Consider the following 15,749-nt stretch of genomic DNA (forward strand, 5'->3'; position numbering starts at 1 on the left):
AGGTTGAGGAGGTTGAGGAGGCAGAATCAGGAGATAGGTTGGAGAAGGTACGAGCAGAGGGAAGAGATGATAGGATGGAAGAGGAGAGAGTAGCGGGGGAGAGAGAGCGAAGGTTGGGACAGCGCGATACCATCCGAGTAGGGGCAGTGTGGGAAGTGTTGGATGAGAGCGAGAGGGAAAAGGATACAAGGTAGTGGTCGGAGACTTGGAGGGGAGTTGCAATGAGGTTAGTGGAAGAACAGCAGTTTCTACTGCAGTTTCTACAGTTTCTACTGCAGTTTCTACTGCTACTGCAGTTTCTACTGCTACTGCAGTTTCTACAGTTACTACTGCTACTGCAGTTTCTACAGTTACTACTGCAGTTTCTACAGTTACTACTGCAGTTTCTACAGTTACTACTGCAGTTTCTACTGCTACTGCAGTTTCTACAGTTACTACTGCAGTTTCTACTGCTACTGCAGTTTCTACAGTTACTACTGCAGTTTCTACAGTTACTACTGCAGTTTCTACAGTTACTACTGCAGTTTCTACAGTTACTACTGCAATTTCTACAGTTACTACTGCTACTGCAGTTACTACTGCTACTGCAGTTTCTACTGCTACTGCAGTTACTACTGCTACTGCAGTTTCTACTGCTACTGCAGTTACTACTGCTACTGAAGTTACTACTGCTACTGAAGTTACTACTGCTACTGCAGTTTCTACTGCTACTGCAGTTTCTACAGTTACTACTGCTACTGCAGTTTCTACAGTTACTACTGCAATTTCTACAGTTACTACTGCAGTTTCTACAGTTACTACTGCAGTTTCTACAGTTACTACTGCTACTGCCGTTTCTACAGTTACTACTGCTACTGCCGTTTCTACAGTTACTACTGCTACTGCCGTTTCTACAGTTACTACTGCTACTGCCGTTTCTACAGTTACTACTGCTACTGCCGTTTCTACAGTTACTACTGCTACTGCCATTTCTACAGTTACTACTGCTACTGCCGTTTCTACAGTTACTACTGCTACTGCCGTTTCTACAGTTACTACTGCTACTGCAGTTTCTACAGTTACTACTGCTACTGCCGTTTCTACTGTCACTACTGCTACTGCTGTTTCTACAGTCACTACTGCTACTGCCGTTTCTACTGTCACTACTGCTACTGTCGTTTCTACTGTCACTACTGCTACTGCTGTTTCTACTGCAGCCGTTTCTACTGTTACTACTGCAGCGGTTTCTAGTTTTACTACTGCAGCTGTTTCTACTGTCACTACTGCAGCTGTTTCTACTGTCACTACTGCAGCTGTTTCTACTGTCTCTACTGCAGCTGTCTCTACTGCAGCTGTTTCTACTGCAGCTGTTTCTACTGTCACTACTGCAGCTGTTTCTACTGTCTCTACTGCAGCTGTTTCTACTGTCACTACTGCAGCTGTCTCTACTGTAGCTGTTTCTACTGCAGCTGTTTCTACTGCAGCTGTTTCTACTGTAGCTGTATCTACTGCAGCTGTTTCTACTGCAGCTGTTTCTACTGCAGCTGTTTCTACTGCAGCTGTTTCTACTGTCACTACTGCAGCTGTTTCTACTGCAGCTGTTTCTACTGTCACTACTGCAGCTGTTTCTACTGTCACTACTGCAGCTGTTTCTACTGTCACTACTGCAGCTGTTTCTACTGTCACTACTGCAGCTGTTTCTACTGTCACTACTGCAGCTGTTTCTACTGTTTCTAATGCAGCTGTTTCTACTGCAGCTGTTTCTACTGTTTCTACTGCAGCTGTTTCTACTGCAGCTGTTTCTACTGTTTCTACTGCAGCTGTTTCTACTGCAGCTGTTTCTACTGCTGCTACTGCAGCTGTTTCTACTGCAGCTGTTTCTACTGTTTCTACTGCAGCTGTTTCTACTGTTACTACTGCAGCTGTTTCTACTGCAGCTGTTTCTACTGTTACTACTGCAGCTGTTTCTACTGCAGCTGTTTCTACTGTTACTACTGCAGCTGTTTCTACTGCAGCTGTTTCTACTGTTACTACTGCAGCTGTTTCTACTGCAGCTGTTTCTACTGTTACTACTGCAGCTGTTTCTACTGCAGCTGTTTCTACTGTTACTACTGCAGCTGTCACTACTGCAGCTGTTTCTACTGTCACTACTGCAGCTGTTTCTACTGTCACTACTGCAGCTGTCTCTACTGCAGCTGTTTCTACTGTCACTACTGCAGCTGTTTCTACTGTCACTACTGCAGCTGTTTCTACTGTCACTACTGCAGCTGTTTCTACTGTCACTACTGCAGCTGTTTCTACTGCAGCTGTTTCTACTGCAGCTGTTTCTACTGCAGCTGTTTCTACTGTTTCTACTGCAGCTGTTTCTGCTGTTACTACTGCAGCTGTTTCTACTGTTACTACTGCAGCTGTTTCTACTGTTTCTACTGCAGCTGTTTCTACTGTCACTACTGCAACTGTTTCTACTGCAGCTGTTTCTACTGCAGCTGTTTCTACTGCAGCTGTTTCTACTGCTTCTACTGCAGCTGTTTCTACTGCAGCTGTTTCTACTGCAGCTGTTTCTACTGCAGCTGTTTCTGCTGTTACTACTGCAGCTGTTTCTGCTGTTACTACTGCAGCTGGTTCTACTGTTACTACTGCAGCTGGTTCTACTGGTTATACTGCAGCTGGTTCTACTGTTACTACTGCAGCTGGTTCTACTGCAGCTGTTTCTACTGTTACTACTGCAGCTGTTACTACTGCAGCTGTTTCTGCTGTTACTACTGCAGCTGTTTCTGCTGTTACTACTGCAGCTGTTTCTACTGTTACTACTGCAGCTGTTTCTACTGTTTCTACTGCAGCTGTTTCCACTGTTACTACTGCAGCTGTTTCTACTGTTACTACTGCAGCTGTTTCTACTGTTACTACTGCAGCTGTTTCTACTGTTACTACTGCAGCTGTTTCTACTGTTACTACTGCAGCTGTTTCTACTGTCACTACTGTTACTACTGCAGCTGTTTCTACTGTCACTACTGCAGCTGTTTCTACTGTTACTACTGCAGCTGTTTCTACTGCAGCTGTTTCTACTGTTTCTACTGCTGCTGTTTCTACTGCAGCTGTTTCTACTGTTTCTACTGCCACTACTGCTGCTGTTTCTACTGTCACTACTGCTGCTGTTTCTACTGTCACTACTGTTACTACTGCAGCTGTTTCTACTGCAGCTGTTTATACTGTCACTACTGCAGCTGTTTCTACTGTCACTACTGCTGCTGTTTCTACTGTCACTACTGTTACTACTGCAGCTGTTTCTACTGCAGCTGTTTCTACTGTCACTACTGCAGCTGTTTCTACTGTCACTAGTGCAGCTGTTTCTACTGTCACTACTGCAGCTGTTTCTACTGTCACCACTGCTGCTGTTTCTACTGTCACTACTGCAGCTGTTTCTACTGTCACTACTGCAGCTGTTTCTGCTGTTACTACTGCAGCTGTTTCTACTGTTACTACTGCAGCTGGTTCTACTGCAGTGTTTCTACTGTTACTACTGCAGTTGTTACTACTGCAGCTGTTTCTACTGTCACTACTGCAGCTGTTTCTACTGTCACTACTGCTGCTGTTACTACCACTACTACTGCTGCTGTTACTACTACTGCTGCTGTTACTACTACTACTGCTGCTACTACTGTTACTACTACTGCTGCTACTACTACTGCTGTTACTACTGCTACTACTACTACTGCTGCCTACTACTGCTGCTACCACCACTACTACTACTACCGCTGCTGCTACTGCTGCTGCTACTACTACTGCTGCTGCCACTACTACTGCTGTTTGCTGCTGCTGCTGCTACTACTGCTACTACTACGGTGCTGCACTACCACTGCTGTTACTACTGCTACTGCTGCGACCACTACTACTACTGCTGCTGCTGCTGCTGCTGCTGCTGCACCACCACTACTACTGCTGTTACTACCACTGTTGCTGCTGCTACTACTGCTGTTGCTACTACCACCTGCTGTTACTACTACTACTGCTGTTGCTGCTGCTACCACCCTTGCTTTACCACTACTGCTGCTGCTGTTACTACTACCACTGCTGTTACCACTACCACTGCTGTTGCTACTGCTGCTGCTGTTACTGCTGCTGCTACCACTACCTGCTGCTGTTACCACTGCCGCTGTTGCTGCTACCACTAGCCGCTGTTACTGCTACCACTGTTACTGCTACTGCTGCTGCAACGTTGCTACTGCTGCTGTTACTACTGCTGCTGCTGTTACTACTACTGCTGCTGTTACCACTACTACTGCTGCTGTTACTACTACTGCTGCTGCTACTACTTGCTGCTGCTGTTACTACTACTGCTGCTGCTGTTACCACCACGCTGCTGCAACACCACCGCTGCTGTTACTACCACTGCTGCCACTACTCTGCCGCTGCTGTTACTACTATTACTGCTGGCAACTGCTGTTACTACCACCTGCTTACTACCGCTGCTGCTGTTACCTACGCTGCTGCCACTACTACTGCTGTGCTGCTACTACTACTGCTACTACTGCTGCTACTGCCACCGCTGGCACTACACTGCCACTGTTACCAACATTTGCTACTGCTGTTACCACACCACTGCTACTGCTGTTACTACTACTACTACTGCTACTACTACCTGCTGTTACTACTACTACCACCACCACAACTAGCAGCACTACTGCTGCTGTTACTACACTGCTGCACTACTACCACTGCTGCTGTTACTACCACTGCACTACTACTACTACTGCTGTTACCACTGCTGCCGCTGTTACGGCACTGCTGCTGTTACCACTGCTGTTACCACTACGTTGCTGCTTACCTACTGCTGCTGTTACCACTACTGCACTGCTACTACCACTGCTTTCACTGCTGCCTGCCGTTACACTACGCTGCACTGTTGCTACTACTTACTACTACCTTTACTACTGCTGCTGTTACTACCACTGCTGCTGTTACTACTACTGCTACTACTGTTACTGTTGCTGCTGCTGTTACTACTGTTGCTGCTGTTACTACTACTGCTGCTGTTACCACGTTGCTGCTGCTGCTACACTACTGTTACTACTACTGCTGCTGTTACTACTACTGCTGCCACTACTACGTTACTGTTACTACTGTTTACTGCTGCTGTTACTGTTACTGCTGCTGTTGCTGACCACTACTGCTGTTACTACCGTTACTACCAACTGCTACCACTGCTGCTGCTGCTGTTGCTGCTGTTACAACGTTGCTACTACTACTACTACTACTACTACTACTACTGCTGCTACTACTACTGCTGTTACTACTACTGCTGTTACTACTACTGTTACTACTTCTGCTGCTGCTGCTGCTACTGCTGCTACTACTGCTGCTACTGCTGCTACTGCTGCTGCTGCACCTACTACCACTACTACTGCTACCACTGTTGCTGCTACTACTACTGCACTGCTGTTACTACTGCTGCTGTTACTGCACTACACCACTGTTGCTGCTACTACTGTTGTTACTACTGCTGCTGTTGCTACTGCTGCTGCTGTTACTACTGCTACCGCTGTTGCTGCTGCTACTAACTGTTACTGCTGCTGCTGTTGGCAACTTTGCTGCTGCTACAACGCTTGCTGCTGCTGTTGCTACTACTGCTGCTGCTGTTACTGCTGCACTGCTGCTGCTACTGCTGCTTACTACACTGCTGCTGCTGTTGCTGCTGCTACTACTACTGCTGCTGCTGCTGCTTTCTACTGCTGCTGTTACAACTACTGCTGCTGTTACTGCTGCTGCTGTTGCTGCTACTGCTGCTGTTACTACTACTGCTGCTGCTGCTACTGCTGCTGTTACTACTACTGCTGCTGTTACTACTACTGCTGCTGTTACTACTACTGCTGCTGTTACTACTACTACTGCTGTTACTACTACTACTGCTGTTACTACTACTACTGCTACTACTACTACTGCTACTACTACTGCTGTTACTACACACCTGCAGTAGTGACAGTAGAAACAGCTGCAGTAGTGACAGTAGAAACAGCTGCAGTAGTAACAGCTGCAGTAGTAACAGTAGAAACACTGCAGTAGAACCAGCTGCAGTAGTAACAGTAGAAACAGCTGCAGTAGTAACAACAGGACAACGACCCTAAGCACACAACCAAGATAACGCAGGAGTGGCTTCAGGACAAGTGTCTGTATGTCCTTGAGTGGCCCAGCCAGAACCCCGACTTGAACCTAATCGAACATCTCTGGAGAGACCTGAAAGTAGCTGTGCAGCGTCACTCCCCATCCAACCTGACAGAGCTTGAGAGGATCTGCAGAGAATGGGAGAAACTCCCCAAATACAGGTGTGACAAGCTTGTAGCATCATTCCCCAAGAAGACTCAACGCTGTAATCGCTGACAGAGGTGCTTCAACTAAGTACTGAGTACAGGGTCTGAATACTTATGTAAACGTGATATCAGTTTTCTATTTTTGGTACATTTGCTAAAATGTACCAAAAAATACCTGTTTTTGTGATGTCATTATTGGGGTATTGTGATGTCATTATTGGGGTATTGTGATGTCATTATGGGGTATTGTGATGTCATTATGGGGTATTGTGATGTCATTATGGGGTAGTGTGATGTCATTATGGGGTAGTGTGATGTAATTATGGGGTAGTGTGATGTCATTATGGGGTAGTGTGATGTCATTATGGGGTATTGTGATGTCATTATGGGGTAGTGTGATGTCATGGGGTATTGTGATGTCATTATGGGGTATTGTGATGTCATTATGGGGTAGTGTGATGTCATTATGGGGTATTGTGATGTCATTATGGGGTAGTGTGATGTCATGGGGTATTGTGATGTCATTATGGGGTAGTGTGATGTCATGGGGTATTGTGATGTCATTATGGGGTATTGTGATGTCATTATGGGGTAGTGCGATGTCATTATGGGGTAGTGTGATGTCATTATGGGGTAGTGTGATGTCATTATGGGGTATTGTGATGTCATTATGGGGTATTGTGATGTCATTGTGGGGTAGTGTGATGTCATTATGGGGTATTGTGATGTCATTATGGGGTAGTGTGATGTCATTATGGGGTAGTGTGATGTCATTATGGGGTAGTGTGATGTCATTATGGGGTAGTGTGATGTCATTATGGGGTAGTGTGATGTCATTATGGGGTATTGTGATGTCATTATGGGGTAGTGTGATGTCATTATGGGGTAGTGTGATGTCATTATGGGGTAGTGTGTGTGTAGAGGGGAAAAAACAATTGAATCCCTTTTAGAACAAGTCTGTAATGTAACAAAATGTGGAAAAAAGTGAAGGGGTCTGAATACTTTCTGAATGTAAAGTGTTTATTAGTTGGCAGGAGTCTTTAGTTCAACATTGTTTTCATGCATTTCGAATAACTTAAAGACTTTTTCTGGTAGATGTTTCATAACACCCCCTTGTTCCATATGTTTGATCACAAATCTAAGCCTTTGTTTATACTTCATTTTTAGGATGGACAATGGTTAAAAATGTATATATGCCTTAATCTCAACAACAAAAAATATAGACTCTTCGCTTTCATTTGACATTCAATTTGCCATGCTCCTGTGGACTTCACGTTGGTGCTCGTAGAAATGAAACACAGTAGAAGATATAGTTGTGGCAATACTGTGTATTTATATGTCTGGTTATGTAAGTAGGCTATGTCATCTGATGTATGTTATCTGTATTTTTTTTTATTTTATGATTTAATTAGGCAAGTCCGTTAAGAACAAACTCTTATTTACAATGACGGCCCACCCAAAGGCCTCCTGTGGGGACGGGGGCTGGGATTAAAAATAAATGAATAAAATATAAATATAGGACAGAACACGCATCACGACAAGAGACAGACAACACTACATAGAGACCTAAGACAACAACATAGAAATTGCATGTCAAATATACCTGTCCGGAGTCAATTTCTCTATGGGATTTTACAAGTATACCAATCTATTCTAAAGCACAGTCAATCACATTAGGACAGACCCTTAACTGACCTGGATATGCCTGATGATGATATATATGTGACCTGGCATTATCTGATTGGCTGAGAAGTGGATAGCACCTACAGCATTAGTTAGGCAGCCTTGAGCATTTCACTGGTAGCCACGGCAACTATATAGCCTGGAACTCAAACTGATATACTCCCATTGACATGGTGAAGTGAAACGGCACATATCAGTTCAGATTCCAAGCTAGACACTTCAGGCAGAGTCAGAATGCATGTTGCTGCAACCACAATAGTGCTAAGAGCTTTTGTTCTGCACAGCTCCATGTGTTGCTCAAGCTAGGCACCAGTCCGCAAGTCAGGGTAACAGTTTAACTCATTTAGTTCCATCCGGCTCAATTCTTTCCTTCACTGGTTTGCCATTTGACTATTCTCTCTGTTGTTTAGCTCCATCCGGCTACAAAGGAGCTCTCTGTGTGTGAGAACTGCAACTCTGTATGCTGGCTATTGTTTATAGAGAGGGTCAGAGCCAGAGGTCAGTGACCTAACTGGGAGAACTACTGCCTTGGCCCAAGGCGACCATTTTCTCTCTAAGACTGACACACACACTATTGCTTGGCCAAAGGGTATTATATGAACCCGAGTTAGTTGCTGTGAATGTTTTGTTTTTTTGTTTTTTATGTGCAAGCTCAGCTGAGTAAGATTTCCCATGTATTTATTACGGCATACTTAACTTGAAATTTAAAAGGACACCAAACAGCAATACATCATCATCCGCAAATACAAACGAGTTGTTAAAGCCCTTTTTCAGCCAAGTCCTCCAAAAGGGTGCAAAAACAAAGGCTGCCCACTGTCTCTGCAAGCCCACTGTCTCTGCAAGCCCACTGTCTCTGCAAGCCCACTGTCTCTGCAAGCCCACTGTCTCTGCAAGCCCACTGTCTCTGCAAGCCCACTGTCTCTGTAAAGCCCACTGTCTCTGCAAGCCGCCGCCCACTGTCTCTGCAAGCCCACTGTCTCTGCAAGCCCACTGTCTGTGCAAGCCGCCGCCCACTGTCTGTGCAAGCCGCCGCCCACTGTCTGTGCAAGCCGCCGCCCACTGTCTGTGCAAGCCGCCGCCCACGGTCTGTGCAAGCCGCCGCCCACGGTCTGTGCAAGCCGCCGCCCACGGTCTCTGCAAGCCGCCGCCCACGGTCTCTGCAAGCCGCCGCCCACGGTCTCTGCAAGCCGCCGCCCACGGTCTCTGCAAGCCGCCGCCCACGGTCTCTGCAAGCCGCCGCCCACGGTCTCTGCAAGCCGCCGCCCACGGTCTCTGCAAGCCGCCGCCCACTGTCTCTGCAAGCCGCCGCCCACTGTCTCTGCAAGCCGCCGCCCACTGTCTCTGCAAGCTGCCGCCCACTGTCTCTGCAAGCTGCCGCCCACTGTCTCTGCAAGCTGCCGCCCACTGTCTCTGCAAGCTGCCGCCCACTGTCTCTACAGATAACATGTTTCTGGTCTGGCGATGCTGAAGGCTCAGTGACACCCTCTTCAGAAGCAGTCAGTTTACCCTCTGCGGGCTCGGCCATTCCCTCTGCCACTCTATTTTGGCCCCTTGTACCTAACAGGGATAATGCAGCCTTTCTGTGAGCTCAAAGGCGAGAAGGAGAGGGGGAAAAGGCGATGGGAGATGAGGACAGAGCGGAGGCTGTGTGGGAGGATGTCTGGTGGTTCTGACAGCTGCCGCTATTGCACCCAGCGAGCCAAAGGAAGTGGCAGAGAGGGGCATAGAGAGAGATGGGCATAGAGAGAGAGAGAGAGAGAGAGAGGGGGGGGCATAGAGAGAGAGAGAGGCATAGAGAGAGAGAGAGAGAGAGGGGCATAGAGAGAGAGAGGGGCATAGAGAGAGAGAGAGAGAGAGAGAGAGAGAGAGAGAGAGGGGGGCATAGAGAGAGAGAGGGGAGGGGGGGGGGCATAGAGAGAGAGAGGGGAGGGGGGGGCATAGAGAGAGAGAGGGGAGGGGGCATAGAGAGAGAGAGGGGGGGGGCATAGAGAGAGAGAGGGGAGGGGGGCATAGAGAGAGAGAGGGAGGGGGGCATAGAGAGAGAGAGAGAGATTAGGCCGATACCCACTAATTATCAAAATCCAGAAAAGAGCTGTTAAATTCTATAACCACCTAAAAGGATTCCCAAACCTTCCATAACAAAGCCATCACCTACAGAGATGAACCTGGAGAAGAGTCCCCTAAGCAAGCTGGTCCTGGGGCTCTGTTCACAAACACATCCTACAGAGCCCCATGACAGCAGCACAATTAGACCCAACCAAATCATGAGAAAACAAAAAGATAATTACTTGACACATTGGAAAGAATTAACAAAAAAACAGAGCAAACTAGAATGCTATTTGGCCCTACACAGAGAGTACACAGCGGCAGAATACCTGACCACTGTGACTGACCCAAAATTAAGGAAAGCTTTGACTATGTACAGACTCAGCGAGCATAGCCTTGCTATTGAGAAAGGCCGCCGTAGGCAGACATGGCTCTCAAGAGAAGACAGGCTATGTGCTCACTGCCCACAAAATGAGGTGGAAACTGAGCTGCACTTCCTAACCTCCTGCCCAATGTATGACCATATTAGAGAGACATATTTCCCTCAGATTACACAGATCCACAAAGAATTCGAAAACAAATCCAATTTTGAAAAACTCCCATATCTACTGGGTGAAATTCCACAGTGTGCCATCAGAGCAGCAAGATTTGTGACCTGTTGCCACGAGAAAAGGGCAACCAGTGAAGAACACGCACCATTGTAAATACAACCCATATCTATGCTTATTTATTTTATCTTGTGTCCTTTACCATTTGCACATTGTAAAAACACTGTATATATATATATATATATATATATATATATATATATATATATATATATATATATATATATAATACGACATTTGTAATGTCTTTATTGTTTTGAAACTTCTGTATGTGTGATGTCTACTGTTAATTTTTATTGTTTATTTCACTTTATATATTATATACCTTACTTGCTTTGGCAATGTTAACACATGTTTCCCATGCCAATAAAGCCCCTTGAATTGAATTGAGAGAGAGGGGGGCATAGAGAGAGATAGAGAGGGCATAGAGAGAAAGAGAGATAAGGGCATAGAGAGAGAGAGAGGGGGCATAGAGAGAGAGATAAGGGCATAGAGAGAGAGAGAGGGGGGCATAGAGAGAGAGAGGGGGCATAGAGAGAGAGAGAGGGGGGCATAGAGAGAGAGAGAGAGGGGGCATAGAGAGAGAGAGAGGGGGCAGAGAGAGAGAGAGAGAGGGGGCAGAGAGAGAGAGAGGGGGCAGAGAGAGAGAGGGGGGCAGAGAGAGGGGGCAGAGAGAGGGGGCATAGAGAGAGGGGGCATAGAGAGAGAGAGGGGGCATAGAGAGAGAGGGGGCATAGAGAGAGAGAGGGGGCATAGAGAGAGAGGGGGCATAGAGAGAGAGGGGGGCATAGAGAGAGGGGGCATAGAGAGGGGGCATAGAGAGAGAGAGGGGGCATAGAGAGAGAGAGGGGGCATAGAGAGAGAGAGGGGGGCATAGAGAGAGAGGGGGCATAGAGAGAGAGGGGGCATAGAGAGAGAGGGGGCATAGAGAGAGAGGGGGCATAGAGAGAGAGGGGGCATAGAGAGAGAGAGGGGGCATAGAGAGAGAGAGGGGGCATAGAGAGAGAGAGGGGGCATAGAGAGAGAGAGGGGGGCATAGAGAGAGAGAGGGGGCATAGAGAGGGGGCATAGAGAGAGAGGGGGCATAGAGAGAGAGGGGGCATAGAGAGAGAGAGGGGGCATAGAGAGAGAGGGGCATAGAGAGAGAGGGGCATAGAGAGAGAGAGGGGCATAGAGAGAGGGGGCATAGAGAGGGGTATAGAGAGAGAGGGGTATAGAGAGAGAGGGGCATAGAGAGAGGGGGCATAGAGAGAGAGAGGGGCATAGAGAGAGAGGGGCATAGAGAGAGAGAGGGGCATAGAGAGAGAGAGGGGCATAGAGAGAGGGGCATAGAGAGAGAGGGGCATAGAGAGGGGCATAGAGAGAGAGAGGGGCATAGAGAGAGAGAGGGCATAGAGAGAGAGAGGGCATAGAGAGAGGGGCATAGAGGGGCATAGAGAGAGAGAGGCATAGAGAGAGACGAAGAGAAAGAAAGAAGGGCATAGAGAGAGAGTCTTAAGAGAAAGAGAGAAGGGCATAGAGAGAGAGACGAAGAGAGAGAGAGGGGGCATAGAGAGAGAGGCATAGAGAGAGAGAGAGAAAGAGAGGGGCATAGAGAGAGAGGGGGCATAGAGAGAAAGAGAGAGGGGCATAGAGAGAAAGAGAGGGGGCATAGAGAGAAAGAGAGAGGGGGCATAGAGAGAAAAGAGAGGGGGCATAGAGAGAAAGAGAGAGGGGGCATAGAGAGAAAAGAGAGGGGGCATAGAGAGAAAGAGAGAGGGGGCTAGAGAGAGAGAGGGGCATAGAGAGAGAGAGAGGGGCATAGAGAGAGAGAGAGAGAGAGAGAGAGAGAGAGGGGCATAGAGAGAGAGAGAGAGAGGAGAGAGGCATGAGAGAGAGAGAGGGGCATAGAGAGAGAGGGGCATAGAGAGAGAGGGGCATAGAGAGAGAGAGGGCATAGAGAGAGAGAGGGGCATAGAGAGAGAGAGGGGCATAGAGAGAGAGAGGGGGGGCATAGAGGGGCATAGAGAGAGAGAGAGGGGCATAGAGAGAGAGGGGGCATAGAGAGAGAGAGAGGGGGCATAGAGAGAGAGAGGGGGGCATAGAGAGAGGGGCATAGAGAGAGAGAGAGGGGCATAGAGAGAGGGGGCATAGAGAGAGAGGGGGGCATAGAGAGAGAGGGGGCATAGAGAGAAAGAGAGGGCATAGAGAGAAAGAGGGGCATAGAGAGAAAGAGAGAGGGGGCATAGAGAGAAAGAGAGAGGGGCTAGAGAGAGAGGGGCATAGAGAGAGAGAGAGAGGGGCATAGAGAGAGAGAGAGAGAGAGAGAGAGGGCATAGAGAGAGAGAGGGGCATAGAGAGAGGGGCATAGAGAGAGAGAGAGAGGGGCATAGAGAGAGAGAGAGGGGGGCATAGAGAGGGGGGCATAGAGAGGGGGCATAGAGAGGGGCATAGAGAGAGAGGGGCATAGAGAGAGAGGGGGCATAGAGAGAGAGAGAGGGGGCATAGAGAGAGAGAGGGGCATAGAGAGAGCAGAGGGGCATAGAGAGAGAGGGGGGCATAGAGAGAGAGGGGGCATAGAGAGAGAGAGGGGCATAGAGAGAGGGCATAGAGAGAGGGGGCATAGAGAGAGAGAGGGCATAGAGAGAGAGAGGGGCATAGAGAGAGAGAGAGAAGGGAGAATAATTATGACTCCCTTCCCATCACATGGTTAAGGCATGCTGTATCTCCTTGGTGGGTGGTACATATAGGCAGGCTACTGATATCTGCGTCAGGATAAGAGCGTCTGTTAAAATCACTATACTATATTTGTGCCATACACCCGGTGCAGACAGAGTGCAATCAATCCCCTTAGCATGATGCCCAAAAGGCTGGTAGGATTCAGAACAAGTGGTCATCGCAATTACATTCATAGCAGATCGCTAGGGTTTAAAACACTGCCTTACTACAAGGCTGAGCCTAAGTATTCGATTCACACCAATATTTCAAATCACGCAATGAGATGAAACGATACGTCTGAGCTTCAGTTCCTTGAACTGTGTCATCCGTTCGGCTGTGTGACTCGGCTACTGTACAAAAATGTGACTGTTTCCCAAATAGCATCCTATTCTCTACACAGTAAACCGTTTTTGGGGGACCAGAACCTAAACAGGCCCCTACAACTCAAGATTCTGACCAACCAATCCCTCTTCAACTATGATAAACAGCAGACAATACCTGTGGTTTTGGAAGATGCCGAGTGAGTAAAAACACACGATGCAAACAACTAGATTGTTATAAGTCTTCTACGGAGGTCCACTCATGAATACGGATCAGTCCATTTTGTTTGTTTGACTAACAAAAATAAAGGCTAAATGACTCTGCGGTCAATTTCAGAACACAGTACTAATAGCAGCAGCGGATGTTGCAACAATTTTAACATCTTACCTATCAAATGGAACAAAACGTCAATCGATACATCTCTATGAGAAGAACGCAGAGGTGGCAAACACGTGGATGGAATAGATGTCAGAGACAGTTGTAAATATACATTCGAGTCAGTTAAAACGATTCCCAAAAAATAAATAATGGTGATGCAGTCAATTGTTCTTGAGCTTGATGAAAAACAACACGGCGGAGTCTCAACCGTCGAGCGATATAACCATCGAAACAACTCAACCCAGTCACAAAACGAGTGAGATGAAGCACAGTGTTCCTGGAAATCAATCCGACTGTGAAAACTAGCTAAATGAATGCACAAAACTTCAAATCGTGCTCCTGCGCCGTTTTTGTCGGCCTTAATAGTACGAAATGCACGTAGTTAGCCAAGAGGGTCACTGAGCGCAAAGTTCACAACGTTGAAGATAGAAATGTATCGCATTTATCATTCGAACATTGTCGCCGAGAACTGTAGCAGTTCTAGATGTTGGTGCTATCTGCAACGTTCTGCGTGTTCCGCCCCTACCGTGAGCCCTTGCACTACGCATGCGCGCGTTGGTCAACACTCTGCAGTCCATGAAAGTACAATAGCTACTCAAAAGATCAAATTAAATATGACCCACCCCATCACGGAAATTAATACATAACAGATTGCTCTGCTTCTCGGATAATGTTTCATTATTTTGAAAAGGAAAATATCCTCTTAGATACAAAATTTAAAAAAAAATGATCTTTATGTATCATAGAGATGCATGTATTGACATTTTGTTCCGTTTGATAGATACGATGTGAAAAAGCGTTACATTGTTTCTACATCCGCTGCTACACTATTGCGCAAGTGAACAGCAAACCTGGTTTTAAAAAATAGATAAAGCAACGCCTCGCGGCACAACGCCTCTCCCCTATTGGACCTAGATCGTTTAATGTGTATGTATTGATATGTACGTGTGCCTTTCTGTATTTATTATTTTATTTCTGTAGTTCAGTCCTTGAGCTGTTCTTGTCCATTGATGTTCTGTATTATGTCATGTTTCATGTGGACTCCAGGAAGAGTAGCTGCTGCTTTTGCAACAGCTAATGGGGATCCTAATCAAATACCAAACATGTATTACAAATGGCTGAAATAAAGTAAGCAATGAGTGAGTTAAATCAACCTTTTTATTTTTGTTAATTTTCTCATGACAAAAAAATAATAATAATTCCGTATGTGGACAATAAACAATTGACATTGAGGATTGTCCATCACCCCAGAATTATACGTCATCCTCAACAAGACATTTCATCCATGCCAATTTTGCCCAGGAAACCATCTTTATTCACCGCATGGTGGTTACTACTCCGCGAGCTGACGTCTTTCCATTGTGGCTCATTCCATTGCCTTAACTCTGTCCACGTGAAAACCAATTCATGCCGACATTCACAAGGCCTTTGGTATAAAATGTTTTACAAAATACTGTATATCCTGTAAACTCAACAAAGCATGCTGTTATGGCCCCTGGTGGACCAGATGGGAATATATCAATCATTCCATATTGGTCAGATGAGTTTCAGTTTACCGTACAATACGTAGGGCTCTAAATCATATAGACCCTGATCAAACGTAGGGCTCTAAATCATATAGACCCTGATCAAACGTAGGGCTCTAAATCATATAGACCCTGATCAAACGTAGGGCTCTAAATCATATAGACCCTGATCAAACGTAGGGCTCTAAATCATATAGACCCTGATC

The 15,749-nt window shown here is 46.6% G+C and overlaps 1 protein-coding gene across 1 annotated transcript in view; it reads right to left on the reverse strand.

Annotated features, from left to right (window-relative positions):
* LOC135532695 (tyrosine-protein kinase CSK-like) overlaps positions 1-14,497 on the reverse strand; it is a gene marked incomplete at its 3' end in the record, with an annotated part of 38,677 nt that extends 24,180 nt beyond the window's left edge. Inside the window, exon 1 of the mRNA XM_064960165.1 lies at positions 14,027-14,497. The remainder of the gene's footprint in view (positions 1-14,026) is intronic.
* Between the last annotated feature and the right edge of the window lie 1,252 nt (positions 14,498-15,749).

The sequence above is a fragment of the Oncorhynchus masou genome, unplaced genomic scaffold (assembly GCF_036934945.1).
Source record: "Oncorhynchus masou masou isolate Uvic2021 unplaced genomic scaffold, UVic_Omas_1.1 unplaced_scaffold_1990, whole genome shotgun sequence".
In the NCBI taxonomy this organism is placed as follows: Eukaryota; Metazoa; Chordata; class Actinopteri; order Salmoniformes; family Salmonidae; genus Oncorhynchus; species Oncorhynchus masou.